Below are 27620 nucleotides of genomic sequence, written 5' to 3' on the forward strand. Positions count from 1 at the left end.
TTCTGCAGCATACATACTGTAGTTTACATTGTTCTGTACAGTGCCTCATTAAAGAAAATTTATTGCTCTATGACAGCTTGGTTATGAGAATCTAGTCTTAACATCCACTATTTAATAGATGAAGGCCAAGGTGGAGAAAAATGACTCTATAAACAGGAGAAGTAGGGAATATTTTTATAAAAATGCCTGAATATCAAGGATAAACTTTCTGGTATGCTCAAATGAGAGATGCTCAAGTAGAATCCATACTGCTTAAGACATTTAGAAGAAGCTAAAGATCAGATTATGGTATCCTTCTGCAGCTGGCATGTCCCATGAGCCCTCAAACAAATCTATTAAAAGCCAGTTGGATTAGGAAAAGAGGGTGTTATTCTGTAAAGGTAAGTGTATCATAATCTCACTATTAAATGGTAAATCCTCTGAAGGATTTTTCCTAGAGTACTTTGGAACAGATATGTTGTTACTGTTGTTAACCGTAACAGACTGTAGTAGGGCTGAGTTAGAAAGACAACTACTTCCCCGTGCAGAGGCAGACAATTCCAGATCCTGAAAAATGAAGCAGTTACGTGTTTAATCTCAGTGTTTGATTTCCTCTTTATTCATGGGAAGGATGGATTAATTGGTGATTTCAACATTTAGTGTATCAGCTTGCAGTGCAGTCTGTTCTGAGACTACTTCTGCTTCAGACTAATGATCCATGCAGTAGCTTCTTGAATGAACTGAAACTACCCTTGCAAACACTGCCTTGGATTCTGAACATCTCAGACTTACTTCAACCTTTCACTGTCAACCACTCATGGCTGTTTGTACTGCCATAAACAGTTGGATGATGGCTGTTCTTTGTGTTGTTTTAGTGTCCTGTGAATATGGTTATTTATTCATGTGTAAAAATTATTTGTAATTAAACTATTAATTAAAAGATTTCATTTATTTAGTTTGGAAGAAAAAAATAGTCTGTATGACATGAATGACCAGTTACACAGCATAAATAAGAAGTGGGGAGGAGACCAAATTAATATTTCACAAATTCTTTGGGTAAAGTTTGTTCATCTACAGCCCTTTCCCATAGCCCAGTGAAGTTGATGAGAGTTTGGGGCTTTGGCTCAGGCTCTTCAATTGTCTGCTCTACAGTTACAATAACAAACACAACAGTAGTCTGTTTGCAAACAGCTGGTAATTGGAAAAAGGTCTGAAGTTGTCAGCAAACGTATTTCTCAGCACTGATTTGACAAGTTGTACACATTACCTTAAATGACATTTCTTCCCTTCCATGAGAAACTGTAGAGTCTATGTCCAACTAGTTTCCTTGGTGACCGTCATGCAGTAGGCATAGCATTCTGTGGCGCGTATCCATTGCATGTTAAATACCCTCCAGCCGTTGCTGTTTATTACCAGTATAAATAGGCTTTTTTCCAATTACTTTATCAAAACCCTCTTCTAGTAGCATAGTAGACGTATTTGTGACAAGTGATGTTGGGCAGCTCTGCCCAACTTAGGGTTTGCCTATTGATGATAGGAGATGCTAAGTATTCCCTGTTGGCAGAAGAGTGATGACACTTTTTAGAAGCAAAAGATATCTTATCCAAGCTATGGTGGGGTTTTTTGGTGGTTTTTGTTTGTTTTTGTTTTGTTTGTTTGTTTTAATTTAGGTTAAAGAACTATTTGTATTAGGCATCTTAGTGAGCAGTTCCCTAAGACACATCAAGCTTTTGTAGTAGTCACCGAATCTCACAGAGAAGATGATTGAATGTGCATGCTTTTTTATATCCTATTTCCAGGTTCAAATATCTCCTCTGAATTTATCTGCATTTCCAAAGGTCCATCTGCCTGAGACTGTGCTGAATCCTTGGCTACAGTAGTGTCCTCCAGTGTGATAGCACACACACCTCCTTTGCCTGCATGATTTAAATGCTGCTGTTATTGCACTTTCTCAGCTTTCCCTTTTAAGGTAGCAAAAGCCGGCAGCTATCACATTAGCTCATGGCCATTCTCCTGTTTCCCACACTGTGTGTGTGTGTATACCTTCCTTTTTTTTTTTTTTTTTTTTTTTGAGAAAGTGGATGAAAACCACAAACTGTAGTCATCAGTCACGTTTGTAAGCTGAGCTGTGACATCATCAAGACATGATTCTTTTTCTGGTCTTAGGCTTGTATTTTCTTTCTTCTTCACCTTTTGTGGTCCACAGGCTCTGATAGCAAATGTTCGTGAATGACCTGTTAGTCACCTCTTGGGTTTTGTGGTTGGTTGGTTGGTTTGATTTTTTTTTTTTTTTTTTTTTCCCTTTGCTGTCTCCCCCTTCCCCCTCTCGTGTTGTTTTTTATTCCTTTTCTTCTGACTTGCTGCATTCATCCTGCTGAGCAGGTGCCTCTACAGCCTGGACATCCTGTGGTAAAAATATATGTTGGCATCCTATACCTTCTAAAATTGCCTGTTTCTTTATATGGCCTACAGATAGAAGCGAAAGGAATTACTGTTGGGTATGTCTCATCCCTGGCCTGTGTCGCTTATGCTTCTGTTATTTGGGCAGTTGTAAAAGCAGGAAATACTATGCTACTGTCATTGGCATATAAAGAAAAAGTAAAGCATAAAGGTGAATTAATAAAGTCTTTTGTAAAACAAAAAAATGGAATTATATGAAACCAGTTTTGTTGTAAATTATTTTTGTTCCCTCTAGCATTGGGATCTGTCGTTTCCTGCCATGAGATGCAGAAAGCTCTTATTTCTCCTAGTCTCATACAAACCTCCTCAAATCCAGATTTGGATTCCTATGGTCAGATGGGTAAAAGAATGGGATGGAGAGAAGCTGTGAATCTCACTGTTCGTCACTGCAGTGCTAGGGTGAAAAGATACATAACTGGCTCAATGTGAGTGAGATCCTCTCCTGCATTTCATACTTACACTATTGTCACTTCTTGACGATAGTAGCTACCATGGTTTATTGCACATCCTTTGTGCTATAGTTTCCTTTCCGTGACTTTTCAGATTGTGGCTGTTCCTGTACAGGTTGGCAAAGGACTTTGCCTTTACACCCAAAATGGGCCGTGTTCCACTGAATAGTGTGCCAAGTGCTCAAGGAGTGAATGTCCAACATAAATGTATAGCAAGGGGTCTTTGACACTACTGGTTTTTCAAGCGTCACTTTTGCAGTCCTTGGGTTAAGCAGCAGTTGATGGGATTAAATGCTGAAGTGCTAAAATATCAGCACTTCATTATGATGCTTAACAATTAAGAAAACAGCCAATGTGATGCATATTTGATCAGTTGTGATGACAGCACTGTTGATGATATATTAGCTGCCTAGTGGAAATAAATGTATATTCTCTCTTTTATGTCTTTTCCTTTACCCTAATATTGGGTGTGTGATGTGCTTTCTCTTGTTGCTTAGTAGACTTCCATTTGGGCTATTAAAGATGATGTTTTACATTGGCAAACTTTTCAGTATCTTCAGTCAACAACCTGTGATCTAATGGATGAACAGTGCATGGCCTGGTTCATCACAAAGAAGCACCCTTACTGTGATACTTAAAAGGTGATACTAAAGCGAGTCATGGAAAAAATGAAGTCAAAATTATCTCATCTGTACATGCCCCATTATCACAAATGGAAGCTGGTTGAATATTTGCCTGTCACAATTTTTCTACCAGTAATTATCATGTCAAGACTGAAAATATTCTATCCACAGGGAGCTAGTGGATACTATGCTTTTTTAAATGTTCTGTATGCATGATAAGCCTCCCTTCTCCGTTAGCTTGCTTACATTTTGACTATTTCTTTTGAAGTAAGAAACAGATGGCAGCATTCACTGTAATAAGTGCAGAAAAACATGCCAGCCAATTAGGGAGGTTTCAACTCACTGAAAACCTGGATCCTTTTCCAATATTTTGCTGAGGTTTTTCCCCCCTCTGTGTGTCTAGAGGAAATTTTTATTTATCATTTGTTTAGTAGAATCATAAAATTAGAGATTAAAGGAAACTTAGCTTGTTAAATCTCTAGCAACGAACCTGAAAACAAAGAGGTGGAATACAGTTTATAGAATTTTTGTTTTCCAAAGCATCTTTACTGTCTGCCACAAAACAAGAAACCCCAAAAATCAAATAGCCTTGTTAATGTGAACCCCATCCCTCACTTGAATGGGCCAGTATAAACTGTATCTGTATATGATCTTGAAATATTTACTAATTCTTCAAACTCTAGCGCATCAAACTCTGCCTCATCCAGTAAGTCCCCTTTTCCAATATCTCAGGATTTAAAATGACTCTTTCTTAAATCCTTAACGTCTTGTCAGGTTCCTGAAATTGTGGAATTGTCATTCCAACAGTTTGCTTCTCAACGACATTTTGGGGGTGACCTGCTGAAAATGCAGATCATTACTGATATGCTCCTTATACACCTGTACATACCTTTTTTCCTTTTTAGCAGTCAGTATTATCAAGACTCTGGAAAATGGACATTTTGGCTTCTAATATGTGATTATATTCCCCGGTTGAGTAGTGCTTTGATCATTTTTGTGAGATATTCTGCAATCCTATCCTCACTGTTCCACTGTTTCATTTCAGAGGTAGAACTATGCAGGTTTCACGGCTTTAGGATTTTTAGCTCAAATTTTATTTTTTATTCTACTGCTTTCTGCCACAACCTCTCTTTGCTGTTCTTAAGATTATACTCTCCAAATGTCTACTGTAATGCCATTATGTATATTTCTCTGCTAACCTTTTGGTATCATTCTTCTTCAATGACTTTTCAATTCTAGTCAATGAGCTTCTAAGGATGTAACCTGAAGCAAAACTGGTGCCACTTACTAGGGTAAATTAGGCTATGAAAGATGAAATTCTGCTGCAGGCACTAAAGCAATTTTCAGAATAACATATCAGCTTTTATCAGGCTTGGTCTGTTCTTCCTAAATGAAGATATTTGGTCTGTTTATGGGTGACTACGGTCACTCTGGGAAGCATTTGGTGGTAGTTAAGGGTAAAATAGTGATTGTTCTTCAAAATTAGAAACAACTGGTAGCTCTGCAGTGATGATTTAAATTTCTTTTTTGAATTCTATAAAACCACAAAGCTGTGTGTTGTTCAGTGATTGAATACATTTGGACTTATGGAACTTTTCATTTAATGCTGTTCTCCATTGTTTTTGGCTGAAGCCCAAGCCTCACATCTTCTAGTTGCAGGATTCCTTTCTGCAAACTCCATCCTTTGCTGAAGGCTCAGTGTAACTTGAGACCATCTCCGTTTCCCAGCAGGCAGCACATTAAAGGTCTGCCTGTTGACCAGCTGCAAAGACAGGTGTTATTATCCTTTTCTTTTTTCTTCTCCCTTTACTTGGTCTTGTAACTTCCCTAACGTACTGTCAAGTCCTGAATGAAATGAATAAGTAAATTTATAAGCTTGGAAAAAGCTCTAATTCAGACGGTGTGGAGCTGGGGATTTTGGTCTAAAGTTGAATGCACTTAACCGCTTGTTTGCCACATTTTCATTGGGCCTCCAGGAGACTGAGCCAAACTGCAAGTCCAGTTCATAAGGGTAACTGCAGAGATCACAGGCACCGAGCATTTATCTTTCCAGGCCACTTAGCACTGACGGCACCATACTGCGGTTTCTGCAGAAGCCTCGATCTTTGGATATGGCACGCTTGTACTCTGCTTCCCTGCCATAAAAGAACCTCAGACAAGTGCCTACGTGTAAAAATGTGTGAGCTATCAGTGCACCACTCTCACCTGTATCTATTTCACATGCATATTACCTGTGCGTTGGGTCTAGCCCACTGCAGTCATGGGGCTATGTGGATCAGAGACTTTCTGTTGCGTTCAGGAATCTGTAAGAAGAATAAGTAAGGCCTGAGAAGGAAGTGCGGTGAGACCCATTCCACCAGCCTAGTTTCTTGACCTATTATTGATGAAAGGCATCTCTTCTTCCCTCTTCCATCACTATTGCATGCTTTCAGTATTCTGTTTAATGTATAATTCAAACCATAACCTTCTCTGCCATGATAATTTTCTCATACTTGCCTGTACAATATCATGTACGCCTGTGGAGTTCTACGGGTAACATGGAGTAATACGTTTTAGGAGCAGATTATTTCTCGGAGGAAGGCAACTTCTCTAACAACAAAAAAAGGCAACTGGAACTTAAACCAATCCCGAGCTTTAACTTCCTTTCTAGCCAGTGATAACGGCTCAATCTAGTAACGGTCTATCCATCAGTTAATATAACTTTGAGGAAGATTTACCAGTCTATGTCAACTTTATGGGCCTGTCTCAAACACTCAACCCATATCTGTTATTACAGCCTGCATGTCTCACACTATCCACTTGAAATTATCATGGGGAAAACTAGTACTGAGGCCCTTACTAAAATATTTTGATAATTTTTGCACTGGTTATGATGGTGCAGCCTGGCCTTAGTACGTGCTAGAGCAGGTTACGTTATTGTCTATTAGTAGTTGGTCAGCACAGGGTGGAAAAGCTATGCAGACATCTTGAAAACCTTTCTCTGATTTGTGCTTTTTTTAAATGCATTAACAAGTCAGAGAACTGATGTTCTGTAGCTTCAGTTAAATTGCGGTTTAGTGATTGATTTAATCTTTCTATTATTAATTTGGTTAACATAATAAACACTTTGTTCTGGATATTTGGATATTTTGATGTACTAACTTTGAGTAAAAAATTATGACAATATTTCTTTAAAAAGGATTTATTGTAGAAGGAATTATCATTCAAATTGTATGAGATGGCAGTGACCTTGCTCACTAAAATAATTAAAAGTACCGAAGACACAAACATTAGCTACCCATAAAACTATAACCACATCCAGTTTTCTGCTTTTCATTGCATAGTCAAAACATTGTGAGCTATAAAATATGTGAAAAATTAACTCAGCTGATGGGACAATAATTTCATCCATCAACTAGTAAAACTATCCAATTCATACCAACCTTACTGTGTTCTAGCAGAGTTTAGGCAACCTTCTGAATGTTTATTAGCAATTTTTATTAAGTTTTGAAAGTTAAAGTGAATTAGAACATGTAGAAATGCTGACAGTGCTAGATTTTGTTCCTTTTTCCTTTGTCTTTCTTAGGTAAAACCCCAGTGATGCTCACTGGGTTTTTCCCTAATGATTTAGCAGATTTGAGTACATGAGATCTTACTGAAGCTATTTAAAGCAAATACCCATGCTCACAAAAGTGTATCAGGATATCTCATTTGCTGGACATGAATAGTGATAATGTTGTGGCCACTCCGATATTTCTGCTGCCCCTGACCAAAATGTTGTCCTGACTTAAAAAACTTTTATACATAATTTACTGCCTAAAATTGCATAGAACTGCAAATTTTAGTCAATGGCAGAATTCCTGCTAGTGTCAATGGAACAAATGCGATAGTTATTGTTGACAGTTGCTTTAGATGCTTTGTATTGCTTGCTTTTAAAACAGAATTGCATCTGGAGCCTGAGTTGCTTTGGGGATTGCTCTTACTGAGGTCAGTGATTGACAAACTTACATTTTTTAATACATCAGTCAAGATATTGCTGGACAGAACTGTTCCTTTAAATAGTTCAAGATTATTTACCTTTGGTAACGTGTAAAATAGTATAGCCTTATAGATCATATTTACTGGAAGGCATTCACAGGAAAATATTGACCTTGTAACAAAATGTGATTGTGTTTCCTCCTTTTTCTCTGCTCTCTTCATGAAGTATAGCTGAATTTCCATAGACGGTGCAAACCAAGCTATAATGAGATAAGACAGTAGAACTGTGGTACTCCTTACTTTCAGTTCAACCCTTGCTTTAAAGGTGCCCTTCTGTTTCCATAGCCATCTCGGCTTGGGCAGAGCAGATTAGAAATTGTTCTCATGAGGAAGTTTTGCATCCACGTTGCCTAGCCAAAATGACAGTGTGGTGCCTAAGTCAGGGAAGAATCAGCTCCTAAATTTCAGTTGTGAAAATGTGGGTACTTGATTGTGATTGTGTTGTGAAGGGAGCGAATATTATTAAAATAACACATACATTCATATTTCAGAGAATGTTAAATAGCTATATTTAGCTTGCATGACTGCTAATAAACTCTTGTATGCTCACAAGGAAAAACTGTGCTGACACATACTGTTGGATTATGACTTTTCAGTCTAAAGTCTTGCACCTTCACCAATACTATCTTATGGCTTCTTTCAATACCTCAAGCTGCTCTGATCACTTTTTCTCATGGTAGTTTACTTACTTTATAGATATATATATATTTTTTGCATGTTACTGTTCAGCTGTGTTAGTTTGGTTTAGCAATGGGCTAAATGCAAGAATAATTTACATGCCAGACATGCTTCTCCTTAAAAAAGTGATTTCACTTGATCCAGAAACATAACAAATCTTCAGAAGGGACAATGTATGATAGGTAACAGTTGGCTCAAATCACTAATTTGGTTCTAAAGTCACTTTCCAAAGCTTTAGTTGGTATTGCTTTCTGGGTAGTTTGTTTCCACCATTCTTAGAGGCTTTATGAAGTTTGAATGCAAGTTCAAATTATTTCCAAGTCTGGTGACATGTGATTAAATCTCATGATTTTAACAAATACTGTAGTTGCCTCTAAGAACAATGCAGTGCAGGATTGCTCAGAAAAATTTTGATAACCTGTTGTTTGCCAAGCCTGCAAGACTGAACTGTGTTGCAAATATAGTCTGGTTTTATCTAAATGGACCAAAAGTTGAGGGTTTCTGGAACCTCACCTGCCTTCTGTCCATTCACCTGCCAGGCTTATGGCTTCCCTGCAGAGGCTGCTGGAGAATCCAAGCCCTGGTTCAGTGGTCCCCAGCCATTGCGCTGTCTTAGTGTAAGAAGATTCCAGAGCTTCCTGTCTCTCTGCTTTTACACCAGCCAGCCAGTGACATAGGTTTCATTATTGAGGAAATTCCTTGCCTTGGGAGGTCACTGAAATAGTATTTGCAAATATTACTCCTGATTAATTTTTCCAGAGTACTTCTTTAAAAATATGTCAATGATTATGTTCTATCAAAACCATGTCAAAGTGGCAGTAAAAGATGGAGTGAAACTTTTAAAGCAACAAGGATTTTTTTTTTAGAATTAATGTTTAGATGCTTTAAACTGGGCTAAGTATTAAAGGTCTGAACCGTAGTATTCTTATCAGATGAATATTTCCCTTTGAGTTAAAATAACTTACTCAGAATTCCTATGTGTCTATATTTTTCCAAGTATTATCACAAAATGCTTTGGAAGATAGAGATGGATGTGCTGACAGCTGTGGAGTCGATTCTTCATGGCCACTAATTATAGCATGGTTGAGTTCTGCAATAGTGCATCACACTAAATATTTGTCTTATCAGGACAAGCCTGATATGTGGAGAGGAGTAATTATTTTCTCTCCTGCTTAAAATGGCCTACAGATTCCAGGGAAAAAGCAAACCTAGTGAGGACAAGTGACGACTTCTAGTATTTTTTTAACATCTACCTAAAGACCAGGTGACCCTCAGACTCTCCACTGTTATTTTCTTATAGTTATTGTCTGTTCTGAGGAAACCTTGCTATTTTTTGCCCTCAAACACCCCAGCTAAGTGGATGGGTATTAAGCAACAATTCTTTCTGGTTTCAGAAGGAATTTGTTGAGCTGAAGGACTGCAGAATTTGGCAAAGCACTGGCTTAACCCCCTTACAGTGTGTTAAGTTAGCTGCATACAAAGAATGCATGAATGTACAGTGCTTTGGTTTATGTTCCTTTCAAATCAAGGGTTGATTTCTGAGGTTTTGACTACAGCCAGTGCTTGAGCCTTTTCTACCTCCGGTCTCGGTATTTAATATTTTTATTCAGGGGCTGGAAGTTTCTTGGAGTTGTTGATGCTGACATTGTGATGAAGGTTTACCCTGTCCCCCAGCAACTATACTAGCAAGAACTAAGTTACACCTCCTCTCTATGACTATGTGTGGAAGCTGACCCACACTAGGGGTGTCCAAGCCCAAAAAACTGTTCGTATTATGCTTAATGTGGAGGAATGTGTTCTTGTATACCAAGTTTTAATTTTGACTCTCATTTATGTTGATATGCTATTGATTTCAGTGATGTTTCAATATTCCTTTGTCTGTTGCATGGAGAATCAGGCTCTGATAGACATGTAGGGTCTGACATACTTCACTGAAGAACAGACACTGACAGAGGGTGAAACTCTTGAAACACATTCTATTTATGTCTTCACCCTTCTTCCCATCAGTGGGAAGTCCTTGAAGTGCACTCAGCTCTAGAATAAGCCAATGCAGCCTTGAGTGGACTGGGAGAGATCTCTGTAAACAGATTGGCCAGAAAGGAAGAAGTTATTCCATAGCTTGTGACTTATGGAAGATAGGGAAAACGCTATCAGGTTGCAAGTATGTATGGCCATGCTCTCTATCAATACAACAAACCCTATGAACCTCTTACCCTGCTGTGTTGAGAGTTGCTAGCAATGCCAATCTTAAGGCTCAGTTTTCAGCTACTGCCTTCTTTTGGGCCTCTGATAGCTTGAGAACATGTGTGTGATCAAGAAGCACCGAGGCTGGTAGATTCAGACGTTCCCTGTAGGTGCATCCTATACTGGGCCTAGTGCAATCTTGAGTTCTGCACTAAAAAGGACCCTTTTTTGTTACAGATGCGAAGGTATTTACAGGTGAATCAGAACAACCTTGTCTCTGAAAGACACAAGGATGTTTCCTTGTGAGGGAAACCCCTAAAAGAGCAATAAAATAAGTGACTTCTCCAAAGTACCATCACAGAATGCATTAGCCAGCAAAGGGACTGCTGTCAGAAATAGCTACAGAAAATAGTTTATGAGAAAGCCAAATGTGTTTAAGTTCTCTCAACTAATAAGGGATTTGCTTTCAGCTTTGTGGGAAATACAAGAGTCATTAAACATAAGATATGAGCTGAAGCTACAATAGAATCTGTTTGCATTTCTGGATTTGGATTTTAAACAAAATTCCAGAGTGTTTGTGTCTACAGGCTTCTACTTGTTGTAAATGTGTAGCACCTATGTGTAAACACAAGATCAGAAATTGAATATAAAAATGCGCTTAGATAATGCAGATTCACAAGATATCCTGCATCATTCAAGTTATTGTATTTATTTCTGTATGGTATTAAGTAGCAGCAAAGGCAATGTAATGCATGTTGGACAACGCTCTTTAATAGCAGGCTAAGTTAAATTGAATTAAAATTGCAGTGGGCCTGTGAATTCACAGAATGGTTTAGGTAGGAAGGGACCTCAAAGATCATTGAGTTCCAACCCCCCTGCCATGGGCAGGGACACCTTCCACTAGACCAGGTTGCTCAAAGCCCCATCCAGCCTGGCCTTGAACGCTTCCACAGATCGGGCATCCACCACTTCCCCAAGCAATTTGTTCCAGTGCCTTACTGCCCTCAGAGTGATTTTTTTTTTTTTTTTTTTTTTCCCTAAAATCTATTCTTAATCTTCCCTCTTCCTGTTTGCAGCCATTACCCTTCGTCCTATCACTACTTGCCCTTGTAAAAAGTCCCATATATCCATAACTAAACTTTCCATTCATATCCACAACTGCCTTCTTCCACATATGTTGGCTCCTCAGTTAAACTTCATGTCTGACTCTAAGCCATGCCCACTCTGCCACCGCACTCCTTTATTTCAACCCCCGTTTCTCACTAGATATCCTACCTCTGTCCCACTGCCTCTGTTGCTTCAGCTTTCCCCTGCCTTATGCTTCCCCCTGCCCTTCTCCTGAATACCCGTCCTGTCCACTTCCTTCTCTATTCCCCTTTTCAGTCTACCCTGCCTCCCAGTCTCTGAATTCATCCAGAGAGTTACCATGGCTCAGCCAATTTGCAATAACTTGAATTCCTTGCATCATCTGAGCATCTGTAAGCTTTTGTTTTGGGTAGGAGGAAACTGTTGGCTGCACAAATCTCGGATATCTGAATATTCACAGACTAGTTGTATCTCTGGGCACCTCTCTACAAAAGGTAGAATGTGATATTGTTTCATGGAGGCTTTGGTTTATAAAGATATAGCTGTAGAAATAACACACTTTCTGGTTGAAAGGGCCCAATTCTGCAAATCATGTTCTGTTAGGACCTTTCCTAGATAGCTCATTGACATTGTTTGTAGGCTTATTCCACACAAAAAACTAATGTTAGTCCAAATCAACCCTATACTGCATAAAAGCTGTACACTGAGTTGGGACCTATTTCTCCTGAAAGCATTCATAATTTCATTTTCGGAGTTGAGGAACTCTGATTGATGCAAAAAATGCCAGCTTCTCAACAATCCAGTTCTCACCACAGTACAATGACTATAATCCCAGCATCAGATTTATCATGTTTTTCTTTGACCAGATATGTCAGTAGTTTAGAGGGTTTTGCACTAATAAATTGCTTTAGGTTAATGTGAGGTACCTTCAAATTATTGGAGATTTCATTGTGGAAAATACTTTGCAAAGCTGCATATCCTAAATGGCAGCACTCCAAAGTCTGGAATTCAAATCTCATTTACTGTAAATGACCGGAAACCAGAAGGTGTATAACATACTTTTTAAACATACTTAATATAGGGGGAAAGGGACTGATTTTTCAATTGCCATATAATGCACATGGGCTTATTCAAGAAATTCACCATAAATAAAGGAAATACTTCTCAAATAGTAATTAGGATAATATGTATTATGTTTGAAAGTGATATTGTGAGATTTGATATGTCCTCGAGTAGCAGGTATAGAGATCTTTTTGTTGCTTCTGTGTTATTTGGTGATCTCAGGTCAGGTGAGATTGCAGAAGGGCTCAGTGCTGGTCTTGTTCTACCTCAAGTTACAGATGCCTAATGGCAAGAGAGTTTAGCAAGAGTTAAATGGATGGTGAGTGCTTTTCAAAATCCCACATACAGAATCCTAATGCAAGCACTATGGATGTGAGTAGGCTCTAAACTAGGAGCCTAATGTCAAGTTGATAAATCTGTGCTCGTTATCCATGGTCCTCCCTACCCTACCCCGCCCCCTGGGAATCAAGCAAGTGCCTAAAAAAGAAATTTTGGGTCTAAATATGGGCTTTTATTTTCAAAACTATGTTTTGACTTACATAAAATCTCATGTTTGAGTGGACTACTACTCTTCATATTGCTGTGACTAACAGGTTTCATTTAGCTCTACATGCTTTCAGTATACAATTAAAAAATACAATTCCTTCCATCCTAATTTTGATAACTAACAGTTACAATTACGAACATTGAGAGGGATAATACTCTGCATTAAAAGGAGTTATTTTTTATTGATTTGGGGGAGTTACTTATTCATCTGCTTCATCCCATAGCAGTCATCACCTCTCCCATTCACGTGCAGGAACTCCTTCCAGCTTCTTTCACAAAAAAAGTTACCATTCTGAGGAGAAAGAAGGCAAGAAAAATAGAGCAGAGTACATATAATGTCCCTAAATATTAGTGAAGGACTTTAAGTAGGTCTTGCCAGAGAGTGTGGGCTAATCAGGCTCTTGATGGGCCACATAGTTCCCATTGCCACATCTAGTGGAATAAGAAATTTGGATCCTATTTTTGGCTTTGCCATTGACTGGCTGGTGTAACCCTCGGCCAGACATTTAATTCCTTTGTGGTTTTGTTTTCCCTATTACACATAGCCTGCCTTGTCTATTTGGTTTGTAAGCATGCCTGGACAAGGGTTGTCCCTTGTGGTGTTTGTATAATGCCAAGCTAGCAGGGCTTCAGTCTTGGCTGGAGCTTTGAGGTGCTACCTGGGTATAAAATCATTACTGCATTAGTACAGTTATCAGTTATCCCAGCTTATGTTGCACTGACAGTTTGCTTCGTTGACTCTTAGTAGTGCAGCTGAAATCAGAGTGGGTCCCTATGTATTCCCACAGCGGGCATTGTTGAGCTATAGAAATAAAAATAATCGTAACAAAGAATGTGTTGGAGCCTTCTGTGCAATCCTGGCACCATTTGGGTTGTTGTAACAACTCTTTCTTTCTTTGGGCTGAATCGGTTTCGGGATAGAGATTGTAATGCTTTGAATGGAAGCCACAGTCTCTGCAAGACATCGAGTGAACTGTAGCAGGTTACATCACTCGGGTTAAACACCTCTTTTCACAACCACTACGCTTGCTGGCATGCTCAGCAGAGATGTCACGGGCTGTATGTGCTTAGAGACTGAATTACCCAGTGTCTAACCCAGCTCCCCTCTCAGCACAAGAGGAGTCCTACTTTCTTTTGATAGGAATGTGAAGGGGGTGGAGATGAACTAGATATCTGTAGCTGATCTAGCAGTCTGACAAGATTTTTTTTTTTTAGATCAAAAACACTCCAGATGATTTTCTGAATACAAATAAAGTCAGAGGAATGTTCCTGGAAAGGCTATCATTCTAATGTGCTTAACTGTGTTCTAAATAACTTCTTCAATATGCCTCTCAACTTTTCAAACGTTGCTGTACATGTGATTGCTTTCACAGGCCCTGTGAAATCATTGGGAGTCACTTGTATGTACTGCTGCTCTCCAGGGTAGCAACAGAGCATGAGACCATCTTTTTGGGCTGTGATCAGGTGTCGTCGTTCTATGCCCTGAGCCACGGACAAGCAGATCTATTCACCCACACTATATTTAAGTTGTGTCTTTGAGGGCTTTCAGAAAGGGGATGGGAATAAAACTAAACCAATAAAAGGAAAGAACACAACCTTAGCTCAGGAAAAGCTAGCAGTGCTCAGTAATAAAAGATTGTAGAGAGTGACTTTAGAGATTGAAGCAATGTTCACGACACTTTTCAACGAGGTAAGTGGTAAGCTATGCTGGCTGTAGAAGAAGCAATTTCACAATACTCCTGCAGTAGGAATAGGACTGGAGGGAACAGCGTAGCAGGTAAGAAAAATCACCTGATTTTAGAAGATTTAATTTCCCTGAAGAAAAGCTAAGCTTTGTTCTTGAAGAGTCAAGTGAAATCTCGCTTGTAGCAAAAATTCTGTTCTCCTTTTGCATGCCTGCTGCTTTCTTAGGTTAATCAGCACTGCTATGGTTGCAGGAGTCTCTCAGGAGCTGTGCAAACCCATAGTACTATTTCACCCATGCTGGAGAATGCACGGTCCCACTAGCCAAGGAAGGGGTGGCTTGTCCTTAGATACTAGCAGAGCTGGGACTTGAACTCATGTTCCTTACATCTGAGCTCAGTATGTGAATTCCAAAATTGCTACGGAGTCCACCTTAGTTGTCTCCTTGCAGAGAAAAGTCATCTTTGGGTCTTCCAAAACTGGCTTTTTGTAATAGTAAGAACTGTGGTAAATAAATTACTGAAACAAGAGTAGAGAAAGCCAACAAAGAGCAGGTTAAGAAGATTCCTCCATGTCCAACTATAACAGATGCAACATTCTCTGTGCAGGACTTGTTTTGACTTGTTCAAGTTTGGTGAGAATACACATGCCTGTAATGTGTGTGCATAGGTCCTAGTCCTGGGGAGCGGGGGCTGAGCACTGGAACACGCTGCAAATTAATAGCAAGAACTGACTTTTCACCGCATGATCCTACTGGCCATAAGTACCACAGCATAATCTTAATGAATCTCCATGAGCTGAGGAAGGTGTACTATCCTGTCTGCTAGGAGCACATTCACACTTGCCCTGTTAAATAATTTGTCTTTAATTACTCTTTTCCATATTACCATAATTTTATTTTTAAGTCAGTCTCATTTTTTCCTTCAGTATTACCATCAAAGATTTCACCTCAGGTCTTAATTTCTCATTTGCTATTGATGTGTCATCCCACAAAATTAAATGAAGATTCACGATTGCTGTATTTTCTCGAGCAGCTCAGATCCAACATATTGAATAAATTATCATGATCAGTTCAGCATGTTTCAGAAAACAGTTACCATGCACTGTTGATAAGAACAGTTGTAATCTGGGGAGACGCGGATTTTGTCTGAATAACAGATTCTTCTGGGCACCTCTTGGGAATATGTAGAATCAGAAAGTGTTAGAAAATGCTAATTCTTTCATACTGTTACAAATGGCAGCTTTTGCTGAGTATGTGGCAATTCCTGTCACTGAAACATGTATTTATACTTGAAGTTTTTCCACAGTGACATAGAGAATTAAACCTCTTTTGGATTATATTGACTTTAATGGAATGAGTTTAGGGAAAGATTATAGACTTTGACTTCTTCCACAAAGGTCTGGAGCACCTTGAAGCACCCCATGAAAACCAGCACCTAGTCATAAAACTTTCCCATTAACTCACCAGCATGTAACTGCCAAGGACCAGAGTCTATGATTACCTGTTTGCTTTGGATGTTATCTGTTTTGATTCTTCTTGGAGATGAGTACAAAATAGCTCTTTGGGATAGGATCATCTCTGTGTTCCGTCTTTGTACAGCACCTAGAATAATTGTTTCGGGACCCGAGCTCTGAGGAGCTCCTGCCATACAAATACAGGGGGTGCCGGAAAAAAAAGATTGCTTTGTTGGTGGATTTAGGGTGGCTTTCAGTGCAAACACACACTAAATGAAACTTGGACAGAAATTTGGTTATTTGGTCTTGCTGTTAATTTCCAAATGTGCCAGGAGAAACTGCTTAGGGCTTGACCCTGCAAGGTGCTGAGCACATTTAGGATCTGCAGAGGTTGCTCAATACCGAACACAGGTTCTTTTCTCTTAATGAAACTGTTGCACTTTAGACATTGGCAGCTTGGAGTTCTCTGAAATGGCAAATGTTTTGGAAGAGACGTTACTGTCGGCTTTCGCAACAGTTGGCTCTTTGGAAACATTCCCATTGAATAATGTTAAAAGCAATTCCAGTTTCTGTAATTTAACTCATCCCTATCATCAGCACCAATAAACGAAACCCTTACAGATTCCAGGCTCACCAGGACCTTGCCAAGAGCTGGCATTTTACTCTGAGCCAAGTAACTTATTATAAACAACTATTGAGCTCAACAAGTGTGTACGTTCTTGCAGGGTGTTTGTGTGTGCGCCTAGCTGGCACCAGCAGCGCAGAGCTTTAGATTCTGCTGTTACATTTACAATTATAGCTATCAGAATTGCTACCAAAGTTGCACTGACAGATAAAAGCGTCTAAGAGGTTGCCCAGGTGTGATCTATTAACGGATATAAAGAATTCTGGAATTATTTCATATTTTAGCTTAAGGGTGGTGAAAGTACTAGGAAGCTAATGGTTATTGTATTCTTTCGGACTCTATATGTACACCGTGTTTTTGCAGTGCTACTGTGTACCCTTAGAAGAATTGCCTTCCTGTTACTTGCACATCAGAAATTTTGGGTGTGCAGAGAACTATGGTTTTCCAAGAACCTTGGGCTTTGCTGTATTTCCATAGGAGTAATTTTTGTACTGTGGTGGTGAAAGGCCCAGCACTGAGTTGGTATAACTGAGTATAACCAAAGTGACTTCAGTGGCATCATGCATTGTCTGGTTCCAGCACTCAAGGATGTGACCGCCAAAAGAACTGTGCTTCATTGCAGAAAGGGTTATTGGAGCAGGCGGGAAACCAGGGCCTCTGACTCCTTCCTCTTCCAGCATCTCCCAGGTTTACTTCCCCTGGGTTTTTGCCAGGAGAGAAGAGACTATTGCAAAGTGTGACACAAAATAAGCCCCTTTGCTCCTTTTAGTCTCATGTGCAAATTATGCAGTTTAATAGGTAAGTAGCCTTGATACAGCCTGCTAGTAGCACGCTTTGTGGGTAACAGATCCCATTAGCTTTTTTGGTTTCAAACTAAACTTTCAGACACAGATCCTCAGAAACCTTTTGCTTTTTCCCTTTTTTTATGAAACTAGGTTTCTTTATTCCCCACTTCAGTACAGGTCCCACGGGAGAGTGATGAAACTTCCAGTCTCGCCTGAGACCTTGTCTCTGCAGTTCTCCAATGGCCAGAAGCCTGCTGACCCACTGAGCGTGACAAATGTAGAGAAATACTTGGTGTCTCTGATCTGTTCACTTTGGATAATGGAAGATGATTTTTATTGCATCTTTATTTAACCCCTTTGTTCTTGGTTGGTTTTTTTTTTTTTTTTTTTTTTTTTGTAGCAACAAAGAATGTCTCTTTTCCCTATCATGATCTGTTCAGAACATGTATTTTGTTGGTTCTTCTTTCACTATAATCATAGAATCATAGGGTTGGAAGGGACCTCTGGAGATCATCTAGTCCAACCCCCCTGCCAGAGCAGGGACACCTTAGAGCAGGTTACACAGGAACACGTCCAGGCAGGTTTTGAATGTCTCCAGAGATGGAGACTCCACCACCTCCCTGGGCAGCCTGTTCCAGTGCTCTGCCACCCTCAAGGTAAAGAAGTTCCTCCTCATGTTTAGGTGGAACTTCCTATACTCAAGTTTGTGCCCGTTACCTCTTGTCCTGGTAATTGCCAGAGCAATAAGCTAGTGCAGCCCCTGCTTTGGTTTGGGCTCTTTCAACTCAATCTTGTACTCTCACTAAACTGCTGTGTTCCTATGGTAGACTTCCTATGCCTTTTTTCAATCCCCTTGCTGTTTCAAAATATGTTTCACCTTCATCACAACAGTGGTATGAGATGCCTTTGACTTGCCTTTCTTGATGGAGGATACACCTGAGACACACTTTGTAAAAAGACTGTGTTTTACTTATTTACTCCTAGTGCTTTTTCATTCTCATAATTGAAACCTGCTGGCTTTTGCACCAGTGTCCAACTTAAAAGTAGTAAACATGCCATCTGCTTTCAGGCCTCTAGCACATTCATCTTCTGTAGTGGAGTTGTCCACTGGCTCTATGTCTGTGCCCGCTCTGCTGGTATGTACAAACTCTTCTCAAGTGACACCATTCCCAGTTTACCCTTGTCCTGGCATATGCTTGTGTTTGCTCCTGCAGTCTGACCACATGCCTGGAGGGCTGTGCTCCCTCCTCTCTGTCCTACAAAGTCTTTAAGGACTCTTTGTCCCATCCTTAGTGCACACTCCTGTCCACTCTTCATAGCTTTGGCCCAGGCTGGGGGCTAGTGTCTGTCAAATTGTGATAGCATATCAAGAGTTAATTTGGGGTCCTTTTGTTCTTTCTCTGTGAGTGTCTTCCTAGATGCTAGTCACCAGCTCATCTCTGACCAGCTACTGAGACTCACTGTTCAGCTTTTGCCAAAGATGGCTCTCCTGCTTCCTTGTTCTTTTTGTTTAAAACAAAGCTTTTTTTATATTTCATTTTTGTGCAGCATGCAGTACTCGGATGTCTGTAATCCCACTGCCTAATTAACAGCAAATTACCAAGAACATTACAGTGCTTCTGAATCAACTGTTTCCCTGCATAGTTCTGTCATCTGAGTGGTTTCTGTTTGCTGACATCCACTGATACAGGTAGAAGGTTGAACATCACACAATTGAATTAACGGCCTAAAGAGCGTATGGGGATAGTGGGAGCCATTAGAAAGGTATGTGAATACCCTCAAGGAGTAAACTCCTAGTCATTTTCTCATCTTCTGAAAGCTGCAGCTCCTCTGAAGCTTCAGAAGTTCTATTCTCCCAGTTACAAGACAGCTAATATAGTTTTCACTCTCAGTACCGTGTGCTGTGTTCAGTGACGGTGTGTGAAGTTTAAAATTTCTTGCAAGAGATCTGTCTTGCTCTCTGTCCAGTTCCACTTGGTTGTGCATAACAAAAACTTCCCTGCATCCCAACTAGACTTTTAGAGGCTGGGAAACTTGTCCCTTAAAGACCCTCTCTTCTAGAGCTATGGAGAAGGAAAACAAAGGTATCACAGCCTTTGTAATGCTCTTGTCATATGAACTCATCCTACCCCAGAAAGGAGTAAAAATATGCAAGTGAGAGGGAGAAAAAGAGATGCTTGTTCTGGGCTTTTAAATTGATATTTACCCTTTTTGCATGTTTGCAGGATTATCATCTACATAATTGACTTGGCAAATGCATAAAGCTGCAGTCGAAGCCTTTGCTGTATATTGCACAATGAGATGTTGTATTTCATTTCTCCTGTAAGATACTTTATACTTTTCCAGAGTGTCTTAGCCAGCTTTCGGCTCCAAGCAATTACTTTTAATAACTGAGACTGACCAAAAGGACGTTTTCTTCAGTAGCTTAGGCATGAGGTATGATAGATCACTTTGTTACTGGCAAAGAATGGATTTTTTTCACTCCATTGGCAAAATGTTTAATCCTGGATCTTGTTACTCTGCTCTGCCTCTGCTGCTGTTCTCCGGGATGGAAAGAGGAGAGGGAAGAGGAATTTTGCCTTTTAATGTCCCAGTGAAGTCATTCAGTTCTATTGAGATGCAAGAAAATGTTTGGTCCCATTTGGAAATTAACTCTGCAAATTGACTGACACGTTGCTGGAAGGCTAAATAGTAAAATATAGCGTTGCTTGTCTGTATCTGACAATGCGGATTTCTTGTGAAAAATTGTTTGAAGTACTGGATAGCACCCAAATATAAAATCTTGTGCTGGCTAAAAACTGAAGTGTTCTTAAAATTGGCTTCATCTGATGTGTTACAAGTAGAGTTTTCAGCTGTAGGCTGAAAGGGCTAAAAATTCAGTCTCATTCAGACAATAATTCGGTGAGATTGCAACCCCTCATCTTTCTGGTAAAATCATATTCTTCGATTAGGGCTTGATTATCTTTTCCAATCAGTTTTATGTGAGGGTAATACCACTGATTTCATCCAGTGATTTACACCAGGGAAATGGCTTGATTCTCCTCTCTTTCCTGCTCCTGCAGGCAGGTTTTATGTGAGAAGCTTTTAGAAGGGCCCATGCTGGGAGTCCCTGCAGTGTGTAATTCACAGGGCTGGAGGGGTTTTGTCACTAGGTCCATCTTTCCCTAAATACCTGTCACAGAGAGGCATTTTGGTTCTGGGAGCAAAATGTCAATCAGATGATCCCTCTGGTCCTCCTGCCCGGTCTGCTTTGCATGGCCCTGCAACGCCAGGGGCTCCAGACCTCTTGCTGCCATTGCTGTGATGCTGCTTTCTCATGTAGGGTTTTGTTGTTTTCCCTCTGGCTGAAATATCCCAAATAACATTTCTGGGAACATGGGGCCTGGGGTGGTCATGATTTTTTACTTCAATGTAAGAGGCCTGTTGAGTTTTCAGGGTATGTCTCCTCTGGGGCCAAAGATGCGATGGCAGCTGTGGGGATGGAGCAGAGTTGCACTAAACTCCCTGGCGTGGGTGATGACAAGGGTATATTCAAGGCCATGTGGGGATCACTGGGACTCTGCTGCCTTATGACTCTGTTAGACCCTAAGCTGGGATTTTTGCACCTTGGTGACTTTTATGCTGTCACAGTTACAATGTGATCTGTGCCCATGTTAGCTGGGGGCGCTCCTGTCCTTGGGAGAGCTACAGCACCTCAGGCCATTAGAGCTCTCACCTGAAGATGTGGGCTCTCCGGCCAGCAAGGTTGCTGCTCACGCAAGCAGGGCAGCACCCTGTAGCCTTGGTTGCCACTGTCAAGAAGGCTGAATTAGATTTTATGACAGGTTAGATCTAATTCATTTTATTTTTGAGTAACGCGATGCTGCATTTTGGTAACAATAGCCAGTTTCATGTAACTGTTTGAGAGGGATGGGCTTGTCCTGATGGCAGATGTCAGCAGTTCCAGGAGCACTGGGACTCCAAAGCCAGGCTTGGTCTGAATCTCTCAAGTTGCTGAAAAAGTCTCAGGTCCAAACATATCCTGCAAAGGCAGTGCTTGAAGACTAGGATGTGAATTTTTCTGTTCCGGTCTATTGCTATTAAATTTTGTAAAATATCTGGATCAGAAGTTGCTATGTATTTTTTCAGATTCTTTTGAGGTCTGTATGCTTAGACTACAGAATGTGTCACTTTTCTAAATGGTAAGTCTACAATCCCGCAGTTTTGGGCTGTCTGAGCTACCTCCCGCTCTGTGCAACAGGATGGTGGGCTCTTTTTGCTGTGTTGATATGCACATATGGTACATAGACAGTTGGTGAATTCTAAAGGAATGACCGTCAGGACTGACATTCTTCTGTATTTTCATGGTTTTGTCATGCTGTGGTGGGTTTGTTCATTCCTCTTTCATCTCCTCTGAGTGAAAAACTCTGCAGTCCTCCAGACAGCGTCTCTCTCTTTCTCTCACTCACTCACTCAGTCAGACCATCTGTTCCCAGATTACAGATTTCTCTGCATGAGTACCAGGTAACAGACGTGACTTCGCCCAATAACTACAGCAAAAAAGGCTTTCACACACTCTCCACAATCTGTGAACATATGATCAGTCTAGGATAACATGTCGTGCCAAACACACACCAGAGAATTTTATATGCAGTAACAGAATGAACCCTGAAATCAGGTACTTGGCAACCCCGAACCTGGCATTTCCTCTGTGTGTTTCAAAAAGAGGCTTCTGTGTCTGCAAGAAAGTCTGTGTTCCTGCCCTGGTGCCTTTTTCTCAGGGGATGGGAAGCATAAAATGCTTCTCTTGGGTTTCACTTAATGCTACCATCACTGCCCAGTGTCAGCCCTTGCGGTTGGTGTGGGGACAAGGTCTCTGTTCTCTGCTGGCAGCTCAACAATGAGCATTTGCCAAGTGATGGGAGACACCAGAAAGGACATCTTTTATCATCTTCACTGGAATCTGCCTTTTTTGCGAGTAGGATATAGACTGATATCCTATACACGAGTGTGTGTATACGATATATCTATAAATATATCTCTAAGCTCTCTTATCCCCTTTCCCATTGTCACATTGGTTCTCAAAGGACCATAATTAGACTGAAGCAGTGTTTTTTTGACTGGCGGGAGCTGCTGCTCGCTCTAACAACCATTGAGCGCTTGCCTCAAGCCTGTCCTGCTCTTTTTTTTCCATAATGGTTGAAAAGTTAGGAAGCTGGCTTGAAGCTGAGGGACTGTGTGTGGGTACCAAAGACAGATAAGGTACAAAGCAACAGTTTGTTGAACTACCCTGTGATCTCTGGGCCAAGGTTAGTCTTTATCTCTGCTGCAGGGTATGTACTGCAACATATTCCAGCAAACTGGTAATATGTTTATTTTTTGATAAGTGGATGTGTGTGTTAAATGTCTCATGTTAGTCTTGCGTTCCCCAGTGACTTAAATAGAAATAATAAGAAAAAAAGTCTTCTACAAATTAATACTCAAGAGAAACTGCTACAGAGGTTGGAAGGGAATTTACTAGTAAATTTTACTTTTGGGTGTCTTTTACAGTATTATGTACTATCCCTTGGATTTCTGATGAGAAAAGGTCATCTGCTACATAGCACTACATGAAAAAATACTTTGAGCAACTCAAAACCTGAGTGCAAAGTTTTTTTCACAAAGGTGGGAGAATCTCAATATATTGCATCTGTGTGCACTAGTTACTACAGAAATCAAACAAAATAACATTCAGAGAGTCACGATGAATTTATGTATTAATTTATTATTAACCTGCCTCATATGGCCTTGCCTGGGTCTTGGTTCCCAAGAGCCAACATCCATTATCATGGTTGCAATATGAAAAACAACAGTGGTAAAACAGTATTTCGACACGTTTCACTCTTGGAGAAAGACTGCTTCCTTGTAAACACGGTGCAAACGTAGGACAAAAAGATTCTCTTTGTGTCTGGCTGGCGTGATCCAAGAGAAAAGACAGTAAGTGTGTACCAGTGGTAAGCTGCGGGAGCTATTGCTGCATGGGTAACTGCTTGTCTGGGGATCCATACTTAGTGCTGTATGCTTAATTAAGGGGCATGCTGGTTTTGGGGTGAGCATGCATGTCTTCTGAATGTTTACAAACAAATATACTCATTTCACAGGCACGGTAGTTTACTGTGCTTTTTTGTGTGTCTCAAATGCACAAATCTAATAAGGCATTGTTGGTGTAAAGGCTTTTTCTTGTACTAGTATAGACAATGTTTATCGCCATACCACTTGGTACGTAAGTTAACAGCAAGCTCACAGCTAAAACATGATCTTGATCTGCTATTTGAGAGATGTTTGCCACACTGAAAAAGTTCCTTTTGTGATTTTTGTACTGTTTATTGAGCAGTTATGATGATTAACGGCTCCTACTGGATCCTAAAGAGGATTATATAGAGGTGGGAGAGCAGTAGGAGATGCAGTAGGGTAATTAAGTGGATAGGTTGACCTCATGTTTCCTCGTGCTGTTAAAACGTTTTAGCCAGATAGTATTGCTCAGGCTTCGCTAAGAAATTGGAGGAGTTTTTTCTCAGAGCTGGGGCAGCAGCCCTGAGCTGTGTGTGTGGGGCTGCGTGCTCAGTGTGTGTGCGCATCTGCGCAGGGCTGAGCCCGGGACACGGCAGTGCCCTTTGTCTCGCCAGGGAAAGCCAAAGGAGGTGCTTCCTCCACCTCTCTCTCTCCAAAACAGGGATCACTTTCCTAGGGAGGCTGGAATTGTTTCTTGAGCTTGCGGGTAAAAGTGTAAGATACAGTATGTTTCTGGTACACAGTGCAGGAAAACTTGTATATTCTGGCTTTCAGCAAAGGTAATTCACTTGTGCAATCACAGCAGCAGACACTTGCTGAGCACACAGACGTGCTCAAATATTTGAGAGTGAAATGTAGTTATAGGCTAATAGAAATGAGAAGAATTTTGACTGTAAACAATTTATTCATTGCTCTTCTTTCCTGAAAGATTAGCTCCCAATTTAGAACAAATCTCCCTTTATCCAAGGCCCTCTCCTCTTGGAGGGGGGAGAAAACAGGAAAAACAATCATTTAAGCTATGGAGTGGTACTGTTTTTGTCAGAAGAATTGCTTTGTTCTGAAAATCAAAATGATCTGGGTGTGATTACCTCTGTGCAGAGATTTATGTTTACAGCATTAAGCAGAAGGTGTTAAATAAATGTTGACTCGGGCTTCTGCATTTTCTCACATCTTAATTCTTTACTTGTGCAACTGCTTCTGAAACTTGGAACTAAATCTTCATTTTAATGTTCTTTTTTGTGTTTCTTTCACTGCTTCAATCACATCTTTCTGCTTTAATGCTACAATAGTGTGTGGGAGGATTAGTTACACTGATTAAACAAAAAAATAAAAAGTAGAGCAAGAATGAATTAATCTAAAAGCCAGACACCTTCATTAAGCAAAGTAGGGAGAATAATATATATAATTAACAAGACTTCTGCTTACTGTATGCTCTAATGTAATATATTAGCCATCTAATTATTTTAAAATATTATTAATTGCCTTGAAATGGTTAGCTACTGTTGTTAATAGTCAATTAGGGCTACTCTTAAAAGGGAGCTATTTGCTGATAATAATAAAATTTTAGAAAATCAGGGTACTCAGCCACATTTGCTTTCATACTTCTTTTTGTTTATTCCTTTTCACGATCCGTAATTCATTTCCCCCTCATAAAACAGAAGGGCTAAGAGAGACAAACCCACATTCTATAAAAGGTATTTACATTGGTAAAAATAGAGCAAAAGACCTTTTGTCTCCTTTTTGATAAGATGAGCGTACAAATACTCAGTAAAATTTGTAGTGGAGTGGAAGTCCATCTGTTTACTTCTCTACGTAGTGCTCTTTGCATTGTACTTGTATCCCACAGCGAGAGAGCATGATTGATACCAGCACAGCCTCTAACTTATTCCTAGAAGTATTTTTTCTATTTAAAAATAGAAAAACAATCAGGGTAGTTCTCAGAATAGTGAATTACAGATATCGCATTCCTGTTCACTCAGCTCCTCTTCTGCAAGATCTGTTCTCCTGTTTCGCTTTTACTTAAACTTTTGCATCAATTTTTTTCCATGTTATTATAAATTAACATATAGGTCATTGCATGGTGGGGGAGGGGCTAGAAAAAACTTTTTTTCTTTGGCATTTACTTTGCAGTAGAGAAGGGAATATACAGAAATGCTCAAGTGTGACTGAAAGCTCTTTCAGCTATGAAGACTGTAGATTACTTTTTCTTCTTCCCTGACATGGCTGGGTGTTTACAGAACCTACAGAGAGGACAGTGGCAAATCTTCCCTGAATAACAGAAATATGGGTTTTTCTCTCATTTTTGCCCTTGCTGGTGTGCTTGTCGTGAGCAGCATGATGTGACTTCTCCATGAAACAAGGACACGATTGCTGAAGGAAATCCAGCACTTCCCCAGTCCTCCACATGTCAAGTGTGATCCCAAATGTCCTATCTATAACTAATCTGGTTGAGATTTCTAGGGAAACTTAGGGAATTAAGGGTTGCTAATGAGCTTCTAACCCTCTTTAGGCCCTTTTCAGCACCCTAGCTTTCATTTTTGATGATAGTTACTCTCACACAGTAAGCCGTAGCTCTCAGGGTCCCTATGGCTCACGATTCTTTATAAGCACATCAGATTCAGGTGGAACCTGTAAGCAGGTGGTACTTCAGCGGCCCAGTCTTGATTAAAATGACCACAGTCTATTAAATAAGCAGAGATGTTTCCACTTATGTTTAGGCTGGTTGTGATCCATTAAATATTGTCTAATTACATTGACTAAAATTAAAAGGAAATTTTGAATGAGAAGTATTCATACCATTGCTGATTTTGGTGGGACATAAGCCATGCTTTATCAAATCTATTGGAGGTCTTTGAAGAGGTCAATAAGGAAGTGAATAAGGGTGAGCTCGTTGCTATTCTTATATTTATGAAAGGCTTTTGATGAAGTCCTGTGCCAAAGACTTTCAAGGGAAACCAAGAAAATACACAGTGGATCTCATTAACGGAGTTCTGCAGAATCTGTGCTGGGGTCTGCCCTAGTAAACACACCATAAACTGCTGGGACAAACAGAGGTGAGAAAGTTTGAGGATGATAGGAAGTTAGTTATTCAGGGTAGTAAACATGAAGACCACCTATGAGGAACACAGAAGTACTTAAGGAGACTGTGTGGGCAAATGAAATTTATTATGCATAAATCTAAACTGATGCACCTGTGAAAAAGCAATCCTAAATTCACTGACAAAACTACAGGCTCTGAGTTGACTATCATGATTCAGGATCACAATAGTTAGTTCCATGAAAACATTGTTTTGGTACTGAGTAACAGCCAAAAAGTCAACCAAACATTAAGTGAGCAAAAAGATTAGAGGACAACTCCATGAATCAGTGTTCACTCACATGCTGAATAGTGTACGTAGTTCCAGTCCTTTCATCTCAAATAGGACGTAGTACAACTGGGAGATGTTCACAGAAGCGCAAGAAGGGTGGAATGACTTCCACATCAGGAATGGGCTGCATACGCTGGGACCGTTCAGTTTAGAAGGGATGTGACAGACCTATAAATTGATGAGCAGAATGGACAAAGTGGATAAGAATTGGCTCTTTGCTGTCTCTTCCAACAGAGAAACTGAGGACCATCAAATGAAACTCGTAGGAGCCAAGTTCAAAAGAAACCAAAGGAAGTTTGGTTTCTTCATGCAACAGGCAGTAGATGTGTAACTTTTTCCAAAGGGCATGGGGTTCAAGGTGAGATTTGCACAACTCTATGCATGAGAAATTAATTAAGAATTATTAAATTGCAGAAACTGCATCCACTCAGAAAATCCCTGCAGCTAAAAATAGTTGTTATGTGGGAAAACCTGTGGGGACTGTCATACATACATGTTGTCTTTCTTGCGTTTCCCTGTTAAGTTCCTTAGAAACCCTTCTGGAGACAAATCTTGGGCTCAGTGGACATTTGGTGTGGTCCGCTATGGCA

General features: G+C 40.1%; 1 long non-coding RNA gene across 1 annotated transcript; it reads right to left on the reverse strand.

The window, feature by feature from the left end:
- Positions 1 to 2310: 2310 nt before the first annotated feature.
- Positions 2311 to 27126, reverse strand: LOC309675152. The gene is made up of 3 exons (XR_014269457.1): positions 27041 to 27126; positions 5743 to 5814; positions 2311 to 2383 (listed from the first exon to the last, which is right to left on the reverse strand). It is a non-coding gene; the product is annotated as an uncharacterized lncRNA (long non-coding RNA).
- Between the last annotated feature and the right edge of the window lie 494 nt (positions 27127 to 27620).

The sequence above is a fragment of the Vanellus vanellus genome (assembly GCF_965231255.1).
Source record: "Vanellus vanellus genome assembly, chromosome: 8".
Taxonomy (NCBI): Eukaryota; Metazoa; Chordata; class Aves; order Charadriiformes; family Charadriidae; genus Vanellus; species Vanellus vanellus.